Source organism: Pinus tabuliformis, chromosome 1_2, assembly GCF_031772625.1.
Source record: "Pinus tabuliformis cultivar Carrire ecotype Pingquan chromosome 1_2, CPIR1, whole genome shotgun sequence".
NCBI lineage: Eukaryota > Viridiplantae > Streptophyta > Pinopsida > Pinales > Pinaceae > Pinus > Pinus tabuliformis.
Window position 1 is genome coordinate 966,918,613 of NC_142298.1, and position 15,033 is coordinate 966,933,645.

Genomic DNA, 15,033 nt, shown 5'->3' on the forward strand with positions numbered 1-15,033 from the left:
CAATATAACATATGTTATATAACATATTTTTTTTGTAAATAAAACCATAAAACCAACCTATGGAGTTTTCAAATCACCGATATATCATCCAAGGTATATGAAATAGGTTGAGAGTGCTTATGCCGAGGAAAGAGGCCCAGAGTGTGCCTATGTTGTTATGAGAGGTCGAGAGAGCCTGTGGAAAGAAGGGGTCAAGGGCTAAGTATATGTTGTTGAGAGAAAAGGGTTGTAAGCTGAGTTTACGTTGTTGCAGAGTGAGCAGAAACTAGAACGATGTGTGGGTTGAGTAGAGAGGAGACTATAGAGAAGAATAGAGAGCCTAAATCAGTTCAAGAGTGGCTACCAATTATAGAGAACATTAGTTACTTATTGAGTGTTTGTTTGATCCTACATACAAGGAGGTGGTGCTTCCATATCAATGGATGTCTAAGTAGATCTTGGGGGGTGGTTCCTCCTAAAATTTGGTGTTTTCATAAATCCAAGGAGCTACAATTTGGTGCTTGCAAAAAATCCATGAAGTTGGTGCTTCAATTGGTGCTTCTGCTAAGTTGATCAAGTGTCTACAAAAGAAGGGATTTGATGCTTCCTTATAGTGAGTGCTAACAAACAATAAAAGGGAGTTGGTGCTTCCTGTGAGTGGTGGCTAACAAAAAAATTGATGTAATAGAGTAGGATCTCATATTTACATCAAATAACAAACAAGCTTTGGTGGATTTTCTCTCGGAAGGGTTTCCATGTTAAAAGTATGTAACTCATGTGTTTGTTGCTCATGGTGTGTATTATTGTGTCGATTCATATGATTGTTGTTATTATTTGTTAATGATTTCTCACATAATGGACGCCAATTTTGAATGTGAAGAGATTACTTGGCAAAAGAGTTAAATTAGTCTTAATACAGATTCACCCCACCGGTATTAACATTATTTCCAATACTTATACCCCATATATATAGTACGTATCATAACATAATTTGCTATATACTCTACGCTATAACATATGTTATATAAAATAAGTTTTTTTGTAAATAAAACTATAAAACCAACCTATGGAGTTTTCAAATCATTGATATATCATCCAAGGTATGGGAAAGTAATGAGACTTTAATTTGTTTAATCCACAAAGGACATGACCTTAAAATACATTTAATGGCCAATAATTAATGAAAGTAATTCCTAGGCTTCTTGCATGATATTCTTTTAGGATGGTTGCTAAATCAAGCCAGGGAGGAAGGTTGTAATGTTCATGTTAAGCACCAACTATTGGTTAATTTTGATACACACACACACATACAATGGTGGATTCAATTTAATGCATATTCTATACGACCTTTTGGCATACAAATTTTAATCAACACCCTCTTCCACGCAATTAAACACTGCCACCTTCCAACCAAACCAAAAATATCATGCGTTATTACGAATTCATCTATGAGAAAATGAAATTCAAACTACATGCATGGTCTCTACTAGTGCATTCAAGAGTCATTCCATTAAAAAAATTAAAGCACATAGAAGAGTTTGCAAAGAAGATAAAAAACTAACCATGCCAAAACAAAAAACATAACACCACAATGATTATCACAAATTCAATCTATGATTCTTCAACAACTCCTGGAGAAAACTTCACCAAATCATAATAGAAAATAAACAACAAGGAATTGAATTGAACACATAGCACACTAGGTCAAAGCGAATACATTCAACTGGAAATAAATCTTATGGTTGTCTTGACTTAGCTCACACCATTCATTCATCTTTCAAGATGTTGTATTAATTATTAGGAGCCAAAGAATGAACATAATAAAATATATTTTAGTTTTGATATATCCCTAAATCTGTGGATCTCCTAAAATGGTGAACAATGCAAATAAATAGTAAGATTTGGCATCCAATTTTCCACCTTAGATAACCGATATTTGTTTAATTTCCAAATTTTCATCGTAATATTGATCTCAAGATCTCATGGCTGCAAAAGCTCACCACCAAGCCATTGATCCAACTTGGCCAATTAAACAAATGAAATGTTGCAATTACAATTTAGATTCTTGTTTCTTTTAATTATATTTTAAAAGGTTGCTTATTATGGTTTCTTTTTTGTGTAAGATGATTTTTTTACACTAGCCTAGATCCATCTTAACTCCGGATCTATCAAGCGCCGAGAGGGATCAAATATCTCGAGGTTTGAGTGCAGAACTTGAGGAAAGGTTTTCACATCGAGAGATTTGATCCTTCTCAGTGCTTGATAGATCTGGAGTTAAGATGGATCTAGGCTAGTTTCAGTTGTGTGTGGCCAAATAAAACCTAACGAACATATGATTAATTTTATCAATAATATGTAAATTCATTTAATATTAATATAATCATTTTAAATATGCTAAATATGCCTCAAATGGTCATTTAAATTTTAAATTTTCTTAGTTACCTTATTTTGTTGAGATAATAAATATTGTTAATAACTTTAATGATGAAATAAAAATTTTGAATGTAAATTGACAATGTAATAGTTTTGAGTGATAGAAAATGTGATGAATAATAATATAGCCAATTACAAATAGTCTTCATGGTGATTAATCTCAAACTATTTTCTTCTACTATTCTTATTGTCACCCTTGTTACTTTTGTCATCTTTTCATATCGTTTATATGAAAAGGAAAGGTTAAATCGTAAACCATTTAAATATTTAGCTTGAGATATTGTAGTAAACATCATACCTTGTCTCTTTTCTCTCCAATATTACTAGGATGAATTACTCTAACACAAAAATCAATGTACATTGTTAATATTTTTTTGTGCTTACACTAAAATCAATGCGCAATGTTAATCTAATCACTTTAAAATTAATGTACCATCATACATCCAATTAAATCAAATCAGAAATCAACATATACACTGAAATCAATGAATCTAATGCAAGAAATCAAATAAGATTAGAAAATAACATTTACACTAAAATCAATGCATCTAATGCAAGCAATCAAATAGGATTAGAAATCAACATTTATAGTCAAATCAATGCATCTAGTGAAAGTAAGCAAACAGGATTATAAATCGACATCTACACCGAAATCAATGCATCTAGTGCAAGTAAGCAAATGGGATTATAAACCAACATCTACAATGAAATCAATGCATCTAGTGCAAGAAATAAAATAGGATTAGAAATCACCATCTACACTGAAATCAATGCATTTAGTGCAAGAAATATAATAGGATTATAAATCATCTATATTGAAATCAATGCATCTAGTGAAAGTAATCAAATATTATTAGAAATCAACATCTACATTGAAATCAATGCATCAAGTGCAAGCAATCAAATAGGATTAGTAATCACCATCTACACTGAAATCAATGCATTTAATGCAAACAATCAAATAAGATTAGAAATCATCTACATTTAAATCAATGCATCTAGTGAAAGCAATCAAATATCATTAGAAATCAACATATACACTAAAATCAATGCATCTAGTGCAAACAATCAAATAGCTTTAGAAATCACCATCTATACTGAAATCAATGCATCTAGTGCAAGAAATATTCTTCCCTCTTTCCCCCCTCCATATATATCTATATCTCCCTCCATCTCTCATTCTTTGTCTCTCTATCTCAAACTCCCAAACACACATGCTCTCTCACTCCATACCTATCAATCTCTTTGTCCCTCCCTCGCTCTCTCCATCTCTCTCTTATTCCCTCTCTTCACTTTCCATCTATATCTCTATAACCCTTCGTCTCTCTATATCACCCCCAAAACATACACTCTATTTCTCCAATATATCTATCTATCCCTCCCTCCTCCTCTCCCTCCCTCTCTCTCTCTTCCCCTCCTATCCCTCTCCCCTCCTTCTATCTCTCTTCCCTCCTATTTTCATCTCTCCCTCTCTCTCCATCTTCCTTATCACTCCCTCTCTCTCTATTTATTTCTTCTAATCTCCCTCTCTCTCCTCCTCCAACTCCATATCTCTTTCCCTCCCTCTCTCCACTCTCTCACATCCTCTCTCTCTTCCTTCCTCTCTCTCTCTCTCTCTCTCTCTCTCTCTCTCTCTCTCTCTTCAACTATGTTACTATATCCCTCCCTTTCTCTTGTCTCCTTCTCTCCCCTATTCTTTGCATCTCTCCTTCTTTGTCTCTTTATCTCACCCCCAAACATACACACTCTCTCTCCATCTCTCCCTTGTCACTCCCTCTCTCCCTCTCCACTTCTCACTCTCTATGTATTTCTTCTTCATTCCCTCCCCCCCCCAAATCCATCTCCCTATCCCTCCCTCTCCCCTCCTCTCTCTCAAGTTCGCTCTCTCGTACTTCCTCTCTCTCCCTTTCTCTCCTACCTCCCTCTCTCTTCCCCCATCTCTCTCTCTCTCTCTCTCTCTCTCTCTCTCTCTCTCTTTTCCCTCCAATCCTCTCTCTCCCCCCATCACTCTCCTCCTCTCTCTCAAGTCTTGTCTCTCATTCTTCCTCTCTCCCTTTCTCTCCTACCTCCCTCTCTCTTCCCCAATCTCTCTCTCTCTCTCTCTCTATTCCCTCCAATACTCTCTCTCTATCTTTCTCTATTTTCCCTCCAATCCTCTTTCTTTCCCTATCACACAAACACACACACACACACTCTCTCTATCCAACTATGTTGATATATCACTCCCTCTCTCCTTCTCTCCGCCCTTCTCTCTATCTCCTTCTTTGTCTCTTTATCTCACCCCTAAACATACACACTCTCTCTCCATCTCTCCCTTGTCACTCCCTCTCCCTCTCCCTCTCCACTTATCACTCTCTATGTATTTCTTCTTCCTTCCCTCTCTCCCCCTCCAACTCCATATCTCTATCCCTCCCTCTCTCCTCCTCTCTCACAAGTCTTCTCTCTCATCCTTCCTCTCTCTCCCTTTTTCTCCTACCTTCCTCTCTCTCTCTATGTTGTCCAATCCTCTCGCTATCTCCCTCCCTCTCGCCTTCTCTCCCCCCCCCCCCAACCCTCCATCTTTGTGTCTCCTTCTCCCTTTCTTACCTTTCTCTACCTCTCTTACTCCTCTCCATCTCTCGCTCTTCATTCATCCTCTCCCCTCTCCTTCAGTTTATCTCCATCTCTCCCTTGTCACTCCCCCAATCTCTCCACCTCTATCACTCTATGTCTTTGTTCTTCCCTCCCATATATATCTAGAGTTAATATATATCATGATATATTAATATATATTATAATATAAAAAATTTAATATTGTATTAATCCAGATTTACTAAATTTAATAGTATTAATATTATAATATATTAATATGAATATTAAATTTAATAATAATAATATTATTAATCTTTTAATATTAATATTAGGGTTTATAATGTTTTTATGCATGGTATTAATAATAATTTGGCACATAGTATTTGGCCCATAGACTTGTATATAATTAGATGTTGATTTCTAATCCTATTTGATATATTTTTATTTTTTTACCATACCTCTTTATACCTCTTTTATATTTATTTATTTACCATACCTCTTTTATAAATATGGTATTTGACCTATAGTATTAATAATTATTTGTCCCGTGGTATTTTTCTTTATTTATTTACCATACTTCTAGTTTATTTATATTTTTATTTATTTACCATACGTCTAGATTAAAAAAAAAATATTTATTTATTTACCATAACTATGGTTTATTTATATTTATCTTTATTTACCATACTTCTTTTTTGACTGTTCGTATACCTCTTTATATTTTAAATTTATATTGTGTTTATGCATAATAATAATTAGATTAATTTTTAAATAGGGCTGACATTAGATTAAAAATGTTAAATGTTAAACAATACATTTATGTTTACATGTTTACATGAAATCTACCTCATACTGGCACTATATAAATTTTAAATGTTAAACATTATGTTTACGTTGACATTTACGTTTACTTTTATGTTTTTATGTGAGATCTACCCCATACTGGATTGTAGAGCGCCTCTAGGCACAATGAGTAGCGCCTTAATTAGTCCAAAGAAAAATGGGTGCATGAATTCACTTGGAATAGTTTGCATTAACAGGTTTCTTAAGTGCCAAAAAAATGGAATAGTTTGCATTAACAGGTTTCTTAAGTGCCAAAAAAAGTCTTATATCACATTTCAAAATACAGGTGGTCGCGCAAATATTCCATAGGTAAAGGAAAGCCATCTAAGTTAAGCCAAATCCCAAGTATCATGGCATTGATTCAATCTCTAGCCAGAATTAGCACTAATTCAAGTAAAATTCCTGGAAAGATGAATAGAAGGATGCTTTCAAAGGGTGAAAATTATTTCACTGTATATAATCTCCAAATCAATTAGAGGATCGTTGCTAAACCAAATTAGTTGATCAAATATGCTAATCACGGAAGACAACAATGACTTGCTTTAGAATGAAAATAAAACTCTTAAAGGAAAAAAACAAGGCATTGAATGAACAATACGAAATCTAAATGGTTGATTTAAACAAGAATCTCAAGATCATTAAAGACCAAACAATGGTTAAAAACTCTAGTTATTTCCGATTTCAAGGATATTGCCAACCTCAAATCTTAATGTCTAATTTGTATATATTTTACTTATTTGAAGTTTTGGTATGTTTTCGAATATCATCTTGGTTTAATTATGTTAATTGCATTTTTTGTTTTAAGAATAGCTACATAATATAATATTCCATAACCACCTTTTTAAGGGTATTAGTTATCAATTTAATATGATTTGTGATTCGTAGATATCCCATGGAAGATACGCAATAGGATCATCGCATGATGTTCTTCTGTGGACGCATTTGTCAATTCATGTTTTGATACGCATTACAGTAAGTTTATAGGATATTTTTTTCCCTGGGGGAGAAGCATCTCTGTTGAAGAATTATCATATAACATATATTGCCGAAGCGAGCAGATTTCATCATACAACATTTATCGCTGAAGCGATCAGAATTACGTCATCGTCGAAACACTTACGTCATCATCGAAACAAATGAACTACAGCATCCGCAGCTCCCGCAGGAATCGAACATAACTGAGGGGTGCGAAAGCCAACCACCCCAACCAACACATCATGCACTCACGTGCAAGCCTATAGGATATTTGGGTCCTCGCACAATGATGAACTATTTTTGAAAAAAAAACATTAAGTTTTAGTTAAGCTTCATAATCCTTATAAGAGGTTGAGTTGTTAGGCTAGACATGGTTTCCTTCCTAGTTTTAAGTATATGTTGTTTATCTTTAGAGGGGGGAAGTCTTTTGTATAATGTAACTCTTTGATTATATAAGAAGAGGAGGAACAAACTCCACATGGGGGACGCATCTTGTAGGAAAGGGATGCAAAGACTCATATTGTGGCCATGAAATATTGTTTGAATGATTGTTGTAACCCTTTTGATATTGTATGTTTTTAATAAAAAAAACACAATTATTCGTATATTAAATAATGATTCAACTCTATGATTTATTTGACTATGTTTTTGGAGACCCTAGAGTTCGATTTACTATTGCACACTGGATTGTGTTTCAGTACATAAATAGTTTCATAAAAAAATCATCTTTGCACCTTACTAATTTTGTTTCCCTAAGATTTTAGATCCGTTTTTTTTTTTTTGGGATTGTCATCAACGGGGTTTCATTTGAATCTCATATTATATGCATTAAAGTTTATGAAATGTCTTTCCTAATAGAGATCATCGCATATAGTTGGATTAGTACCTTGATTGTTTTGCTTTCTTGATTTCATGTTTCGATCTTTTATTTTTATGAACAAAGGTATTTGGTTTATAATAAATGAGAGATAATTTTGTAAACGAGAAAGTAAAACTAATCATTTAATAAAACTTAAAACTTATTTTCTCAATTGAGATATATATAGTTAGTAATTCTATGTTATTTTTTTTTTTTACGATTCTAATCTGAATCCATGAAAATAGTTTGATATTTATTTCAAATTGTTTAGAAGAATTAAAAAGTATAGTTGTTTTCTTTCTCATTGATTTTCAATTTATTTTTTCCATGCAAAATCAATGTTATTTTATAGTTAAGAATTAATATTTTGTTTACGATTTAAATTATTCTTTAAATTCTTTATAACTTTACTTACTACACCAGTTAGAATTTCTTCTCGTGATTCTACTAGTTGTAAATTTGTATTGTTAACCCCCTAACCATTTGCAAATATTTATGTAGGACACTTAGAAGAGATTTAATGCTTTCTTTCTCACAATGGAAGGAAACATCTTACCAACAGAGTCGTAAAACTCATCAAGAACAACCACACCAAACATGTTGGGTTATTTAAAGAACCTCGGTTTAGGATGCCTCCTCTTGTTGATGTGTGGTCATTTATACCCATTAAAAAATGACGCTAAAAGGAGGAACAAGGTAAATTAAATGATTAAATGATTTATTCCCCGACATCTAATACTTGCAAATCTATTAAGTCTTCTTTTTTGTTTTGCCACAAAACACACTAGAAGGAAGGTTGGATGAAAATCTAACCTACTTGGAGCCAAGTTCTTTATTGTCACATCAAGCCAATGGCTCTTATCCAAACCACTATATGTGGGGATGATTTCATTTTTTCATTACCCAACATTTATCATGAGACAAATTCTCTCTTTTCAAAACTCCAATTTGATGGTGAAGTGAGCATATCTACAAAGAAACATATATACAAGTTTTGGTGTAAATGCATCAAGTATCATATTATCGATTTAAATCTCTTATGAAAGTTGTTCACTTGCAATTTCAAAGGTCCAATCAAATATTGGTTTGAATCTTTTCTAGCCAATTCTATTTTCACTTGGTTTAAGTTTGTGGATGAATTTTTAGATGCCTTTGAACTTTATGATTATGATTAATTATGTGAATAATTCAAGGCTCTACTAATCGAGGGTGATTTATCTTTGGAATTCTTTTCAACAAATATAAATCATGTTATTTTTAAGTTTCATCTCACCGATTTATATTTATTATTAGGTCTTATTTCAAATTCTTGTGCCCCTTTCATTCAACCCGATTCAATTGCATATGGTAAATTAGATGTGTATTGTAACACCAATTTTCAAGAAGAATCTTGTTTTACAAAAAGAGATGGATCCCTTTTTTATAGAAAATTTTGATTCTAAAAGTTCCATTGAGTAAATAGAAGGGGTACACCCATTCAATATAATTCTACTGACAAGGAAACTAGTCTTTCTTTCAAATGATCTTCTATGGATAATGTAAATCAAGCTGTATCTTTATCTTATTTTAACTATAATCATTTCTCTAATTCAATTACTAAAGAACACATAAATGATGAAAATAATCTTAAGTTTTCTAACATTTTAGAGCATATTAGAGATATCAATCCTCAACTTAAAGTAGAAACTATAAATCTTCATTTTCATGAAAGATTAGATGCTTTCCATGAAGTTGTTCATGAATATTTTGGCTTATAAATCATACAAAAGATAAATTCAGATGATGATATAATGCTTGATAGTTCATCACCAAATCATCATGAAGATAATGAGGTAAGTGAAGAGGAATCTCTTGAAAATGTCACCAAAAATAGCTATGATAGTTTAAGAGAACCTTTTCATTTGCTTATCTCCAATTCTTTTTACATTGTATATCCATATATTTTCTCAGATTTTGATGTCCATAGAAGTTTATCTATTTTATCTAACAGTATGCCATCACAATTTGATTTTTTGATATGTGAAGTATGGGTGTTGTAACTTTTAAAAATGACATCTACGAAGAAGAATTTGATCCTCCTTAGCTTCAATCATTCATAAGGGAAAATGGTATGTCACAAGATGCCACTATTTCATTCATTTCCAATAAGGATCATACATCCATTACTGTTGAAATTAAATATTCTACATTTAATATTCATCCATAGATTAAATCAAATTTTCATGCCTCAGTTCACATCTTGTAGCAATCCATTTCATAAATGAGAAGGCTCAAACTAGCAACATGATTTATTTAATAAATCCTCATATGTGTACTTATCTTTTGCAAATATGATTCATCAAAGTTATAATTTGCATTCTGAGTTTTATGATAGGATTATAGATTGGCTTGAGGATTCATATCTTAAAATAATTATCTTGCATAGTAATGACTGGTTTGACTCGGCGGTCGTGGAGTGAAGGTGGATTTCATTCATATAAGTGTTTAATGCACACAAGGGATATCATTATCCCTTTTTCGAGAAAATGGTAAGGTTATACTTACTTTTTTCTGAATGAAGATTATGAAGGTAATCATTACCTTTTTACTTTCCTTTTTGAAATACTCCAATTCACCTTACTTTGCAAATTTCTTTGTCTTTGCAGGATTGAAGCTACTTCGATGGTTGCATTGGAAATCTGACTTCACTTTGTATTGTGATTATTTAAGTAGTATAGAGTAGGTGAATTAGTTTAGTTTTTTTGTTTCAATTGTAAGTAGATTTTTTTTTTTTTTTGTTTACTTAAATAATGTAGTTAGGAAAGCATGCTAATGTCAAGCTAAAGGCAAGCCATCATCAAGATTCTTTAAGGGAAGTTTACTCTTCTTTTTTTCATTCTTGTTCATAATGTTTCCATCTAACAATTATTTTAAGTTTCAAATTTCTAATCTTATTTTATCTTTGTAACTTAGTGGAGAAATTATTAATGAAATCATTATTCTAAGAACATGGAACAAGAATATTTGAATTGAAATATCTTATCTTTCATAACTCATAAGCTACACATTTTTTTCGCATAAAATTAAATTGTTAAGGCTCTCATTAATTTTGAAATTGATATCATGGTTGCACAGTTTTTGATTTATTTTTGTGCAATGTTTCACTTTTAATTTTGATTTCTTTAAATAAAAGGCCAAATCCACAAAACATCTCATACATGGTTTAATGAAAGTTTTAAGGTCAAGTACATATTTGGATCATGAAAAGAATGAATAGGAACAAAATGTTTTAGAATTCATCTCATCACTTAAAATTTTATTTTTTTACCATTTTTTATTCTTGACAAGATCATTGCATTGGCGGATGTTGATTTATTCATGGCCCGTTTTTACACTTTTTCTTTTCTCTTCTTTAGCATTTGTAAGCTTTCTCAATTGTTTTTTTTGCTTAAAGTTTGAATAAGTGTTGATTTCATCGTTTGAGGATTTTTATGGCATACTCATTGGGGAAGAATAAATACTCTATTGTATAAAATTTAAATCTTATCTTTAAGGAAATCCTTAAGGAAGATGTTCCTTTTGTGCCAACACTCAAATTCTCTGATTTGTCAGTCCCTTATTTTGGAAAACTGTTATGGACTATACTCAAATGTTCATCTGAATTTTTCCATCATTATTTAAGAACTTTTTCTTTAACCTTAATAATAAAAGAATAAAATATTTAACAAGATAGTTTACATTTAAGGTAATACGTTTTTGGGAAAGTAGGACAAATCAGTAAGGATCAGTTGTTGTATACATTTTATGCCATCGATTTCTCTTAAGGAGTTTGTCAGATTCACTTCCCCATCTATTGAGAAATCTCTCATATTAAAAATAATCATATTCAATCTTAACAAAAAGAATTAACTAAAGGATAAGAGGTCTCATCATGAACATACCTACCATGATCATGGATTCTAACTAAGTGACATTACCACTAATTGTCACCAAGAGAAGGTAATGGCTTTTGGTAGAAATATTGAAATACAAGAGGTCTCATCATGAGTCAGCTTGTTCACTTTTGTTGGTTCTTTTTAGTGGCATTGTCGTTAGTTGGTTACTAAGCCAAGGCGGCCTTCAATTAATTTCCAAGATAATTCATACGCAATAAAGTGAAAGGATATATAAATCTATATCTAATAGATGGGATAAAAGCATATGATTGGGTTAAAATGTACCCTTGTTGAGGCTATGAATGTCTAGTGGTATAAATGGCCATTCCTATGGTATTGAAGTCTTTCTAACACTATAATTTACTTGATTAGCTTGTCTTTCCCAAGACTAATCACTTGTAAAGTTCATTATTTTCATATTACACGCAATGAAATAAACTATTTTGGGGTCCTCCTTAATAAATAATGATTGGAAATTATTTGGGTGTGTTGAGAAGTTCCAAATATAAAATATGTAAGTCAGAAATGAAGCTTTTCGGGTTATTTAAAATTTATCTTTTTAGAACATCCAATCAAGTTAAATTCTCCATACTTATAGATTTCTAACTATAACCAAATATAATTGCTTTGACGAATTAGTCACCATTTGTTGGTCTTCCCATAACTCCCTTACATTCTATCTAAAATGAAAGGGGCCCCCATATCAATTCTTGTGGATATTGCCCTATTTTCACCTTGATTGATTGGTCTTGAATGGTTTTGAACATCAATTTTGATTGCCCCATTTACCTTTTCTTCTCCAATAAATATCTAATGATTTATAATTCATTTCGCTTCGATACTCGGTTTTTATGAAAACTCACCTAGGGTTCTCTCATAAACTACCTTGTAAATACTCTTGCAATAGGTGAAAAAAAAAAAAAAAAAGTGGATTGATTCAAAGGGACACATATTCCAGAGTTGGAGAGGAGGATTGCTTTCTTGGGATGTTGTGCTTTTTTGTGTAGAGAAAGAAACTTGGATTACAGGACAACCATTAAAAACTGGTTGGTGCGAGAATTTAAGAGATTGGTTCTTGAATTGAATGGGATGAAAGAGAAAGTATGTAGGTCCATCTTGCGTGAGAAACAACAATAAGAAAAGAGGACGAGAATTCCATTAGAGAGACCGTACATTGTAGGACAAGAAGAATGCAACAACAATGAAAAAACAAGGAAAAAAGGAAGCAGTGGATTGATTCGAAGGTATGGCTAGAAGATTTTGAGGGCATGCAAGAGGCATACAAAGAGGGAGGAATTGGAGGATCCAATGAGAAAAATCGGAAGGAAGCTCTGAATGGAAGAGAAGATAATGGGATTGGTTCTCTCGGTCCCTGAAGGTTGTGTGTTGACTTTCTAGTCTTTGGAGCACTATAATAGCTTGAGTCCCTGGAATTTGTGGGTTGAGACAGAGGTATCTGGAGTCCTGTAACAACTTAGGTCCTTGGAGGTTGTGGGTTGGGATGGAATATCTGGAGCCCTGTAACATCTTGGGGTCCCTAGAGGCTGTGGGTTGAGATAGGATCCCTGGAGCACTATAATAGCTTGGGTCCCTAGAGGCTATGGGTTGAGACAGGGGTCTATGAAGCCTTGTAACAGCTTAGGTCCCTAAAGGCTATGGGTTGGGATGAAATCTCTAGAGAAATGTAACAAATTGGGCCCCCTAGAGGTTGTGGGTTGAGATAGTAGACTCTGGAGCCCTGTAACAACTTAGGAATAGGCCATCCTAAAGCAACATCAAAGGAATACATGATTGAAAACTTATGGTTATTACATTATTGTAAGTTTTTTGATTCCCTAGAATGGGGTGAATCCCTTTGCGAGCACTTGGGGTGAGGTGGAGTACCTCGAAATTCCATTTGTTCTTGAAAGAAGCAGTGGTCAATTGGTGGGATTGAGGAAGGAGGTCCTCTAGAGTCCCTATTTTAGTTGGAAACTGGTGTTTTAGTCCCTTAAGAAAGCATCCCCCTTAGACTCTAGAATCTGGCTTGAGTGTGAAAACTACAACTAAGTGTGGATGAAACTATCTATGGTTGGGTGGAGAGACTTTATCCTAGAATCATTTTCCCTACAAGTTCAAATATAAGTATTTTATTATACTTGTTTATCTATTGATGAATATATGATGCATTTTTTATTGTAAGGGTTCTGTATTTTTGGGACTTCAATTGTGTTGTTAATGCTTGAACATGTGGTTACGCCTCTGTGGGAGATGTCACTAATGGACATGTCTAACACATTTTTTTTCGTGTCGCTTCTTTGAAATGAATGACAATGGTGATGAAATAAATAAGCATAATATTCTAAATCTGGAAATAAAATATTGTGTGAATTAAGCTTAACAGTGTTAAACAAAGAGTGTTTAATGCACAAATTATGTAAAGAACTACATGAGAATAAGGACTATGCTATATTACTGATTTGAGAATTACACTGAAGAAATGTTTAACTATGTTGTAAGACACACATAAATAAATAAGAGAGAAATAGCAGATCATGATACAAGTTGTAGAAAAAGCCATAAGCGCTTGGAGGGAAGCTTGAAAACGATGGGTTCAAAGACCTTTTTTATTAATATGAAATAGTTACATGGGAGACCCTCTTCTTAGAAGGGTCTGCAATTTCTTATAACATATTATTTCCTAACTTACAAGTTTCTTTTTCATATGGAAAGAATTACATTACCGTTGAAGGGTTTGTTTCCCTTGGGGTTGTTTGAACCCCATACACTTTACCTAAATGGCCTCTCACCCATGTGATCATCAACACGCTGGATATCTTTCACTAGCCTCATGGAGTAGCTAGTTTGACCCTAGAAGGTTTTCACAGTGCCATGGAGCTGCTTACATGATCGGCATGGATTCTAGCACTATATGCTTATTGTGGGCGAGGTGAAAATCGCCTACAAGCCAATGCCAAAACACGGTAGGTAATGGTTGTTGGAGTGCCTATGTCGACATGCATGGAATTCCATATTCAAGAACAGAAAATGCAAGTGGCATAGGAACTCCTTGGAGTTGGATTTGTCCAAGATCTGGAGGGGTAGGAGCATGGACCTTAATAAACGATTAGTGGTGAAATGAAGCCTTGATGTTGATCTTGAGGCCTATCATGCCTCTGAGACAAATTCATGGTTGATAAGAATGGCTCGAGGAAGTATATGTGATAAAAATGCTTGTCTTTAGGGTCATCATCGAGATCCCCTTCTGAAACATCACATAAATCAGGGCCAAGGTCCCTTAGACAAGCCATGGCTGAGATAGAAATAAGACTTGTCGAAAAGTAGATGGATCTATCCTTAAACTTATAAGAAAGGATCAAGAAACCTTACCCTTTCACTAATCATAACTCTAGTCACAGAGGATTCCCATTGGAGCAGTTGTATCCCCCTATAACGTGATTGGTCATGAGGGAACCAATG